General features: G+C 30.0%; 1 pseudogene; it reads right to left on the bottom strand.

Moving 5' to 3' along the window:
• The window catches only part of LOC107732177 (synembryn-A-like), a 12,458-nt pseudogene extending 10,316 nt beyond the window's left edge, over positions 1–2,142 (bottom strand).
• Positions 2,143–2,426: the final 284 nt, after the last annotated feature.

Below are 2,426 nucleotides of genomic sequence, written 5' to 3'. Positions count from 1 at the left end.
AAAAAAAAAAAAAAAAAAAAAAAACATTTTATTAAATAAAATAAAAATTAAATAAAATAAAAATTAAATTAAATAAAAATTAAATTAAATAAAATTCAAAAGGTAAGAATTTTCTGTTTAAAATAGCGGAACACCACCAGAGGGTTAACAATTGTCAAATCGTTTTCAGGATGTCATAGAAAAGAAAAAGAAAATAATACCTCTTCCAGCTCCAGCCTCTTTTTTTTTTTTTTAGATTGAATAAGCAGCCAAACAACAGAAAAATGAGAAAATTATTGAACCGACCCAAAAGATAACACACAAAAAAACATTCTGTCAAATGTGTGAATATTCTAAGTTTGTGTTTTGTGTTTTAACAATCAGTAACAGGGCTAACAGACCAGGAAGAGAGAAATATATCCCGGATATAGATATAATGTTGAGTTTTCATCCAAACCATCATTTTGGTTGAGATTGAAATCATTAAAATGTAAAATCAGCATCACATCATAACTCAAATTCAGTGAACAATTTACATCGTTTTTTTTTTTTTTGGTTGAAATTTCAACAGTGTCTCAACATTTACTGAGGATGCAAAAATGATACTAAACCAGCATCACTTTGTAATTGAATGCAATTAACGTACACACATCAACACTGGCTTGCTATCTGGGATGGATTTAGTAGAGAGATTATGGTCTAAATATTAATGAGCTGCAGGCCGAGGATCAAGTCAACTGCAGTATCAGCAGACAACTGAGGACATGCAGCCTGCCCAGAGGAAAACGGCACGGCTCAAAAAACTCTATGGAATTCATATACAGAAATCTAAAATATGAGCACAGTTAGAGGACACCTTATTTCTGAATGTGTATGTGTAACTGCACTCAAATATCTCTTACTTTTCTTCTCTCCCTCTCCTCCAAATCATAGAAGAAACACTGCGCATACTAGAAGAGAGCGAAAATGTTGAATTAGAAAAGAGTTGTTACATAATATGTGAGTTTGAGTACACAACAAAGTAGATTGTTTGATAATGACATGTATTAATACATTGGTTTTGGATGCACTGGATGGAATATAATCAGTCTTTAGTTAATTGTAAGTACCTCTCGATTAAATTGCTGTAGTTCTGCCTTCAGTCCTTTCTGATCGTCCTCTCTGATACACTCGATAATCCTCTCTATATTCATCACTGCACAAAAACACAAACGCACATACATAAACAAACAATAAATCATTTGCCAAAAACATCTAAGGTGGGGCTCAGAAATCTGACACCGTTAAAAATCTGTGATTTTAAGAAAATGAACAGCTTTATGGAAGAATCCAAATCAAAGAAATGTTTAACGTAAAAAAAATTAATACAAATATTTTCTAATTCACTAATCAAAAGTAATAAATTATCGCTCAGTGTAATCAATCCATTATTAAAGCAAAAAAGGTACAAACTAAAAACAACAACAAACCAAAACATTCTGATATTAATATTTGAAATGTATAATAAACATGATTCATATTTAATGTAATAGATGTAATCATTTATAATATACATAATAAATGTAAATTCTAAATAATTTATAACTAAACTATTTACTATATAAAATGAAATGTTATTTATAAAATTAAATTCTGAAATGCAATATTTTCAAGTAAATTTTTGATTCAAAATTAATGTAATAAATTTATAATTTGTCATTTACAAAAAATTTTTTTTATAAATGTAATATTGCAATATAATAAATTATTTATAGATATAATTAATTATATTAATTGCAATATTACATTTATAAAATGAAATATATATGTTTATTTAAACATACTTTTACATATTTATATAAATTTATGAAAAAATATTTAGATTAATAATTGAAATGGCAAAATAGAATCCTTGTCAAGACATTAATATGAAATTAACATATAAAAAACAGAAATATAAGCGGGCATATAAGTCAATTCCAGATTTGCAACCAGAATTCCAGACCAAAACATTTGTCTCCTTTATATGTGTTTGTTCATCCTCTTACCCGTGAGTGTGTCTTCACCTGAGTGTGCCATGCAGGATGCAGTGTGCTGGAGCCTTTCAATCTTTCATTTCTATAGGATTTGAATCAGTCGCTCAGTCGATGTGATTCTCTCTCTTTACCTGCAGGCCTTTTATCTAGCTCTTTCTCTGTCTTTTTCTGTCTCTGTTTACCTCCAGCTCTGTCTCTACCCCCCCCCGTTTGTCTGTAATCCCGCAGTGCATTAGTTATGCTCTAATCCTTTAATGTCTTTTCACTTCATCTCTATTCACTCATACTATAAATAACCTTACAGCAGATCCAGTCGATGTGCAGACATACAGTAGCCACAAGGTGGCAGTTCAATAGAAAACCGTGACATGATGAAAACTGACTGTTCCAAGGTAAACATGTAAGGCGCAAACATGTAATCAAACATAATTA

Source organism: Sinocyclocheilus rhinocerous, unplaced genomic scaffold, assembly GCF_001515625.1.
Source record: "Sinocyclocheilus rhinocerous isolate Xijiao unplaced genomic scaffold, SAMN03320098_v1.1 scaffold1541, whole genome shotgun sequence".
NCBI classification, from domain to species: domain Eukaryota; kingdom Metazoa; phylum Chordata; class Actinopteri; order Cypriniformes; family Cyprinidae; genus Sinocyclocheilus; species Sinocyclocheilus rhinocerous.
This window is presented reverse-complemented; position numbering and strand designations above follow the sequence as displayed.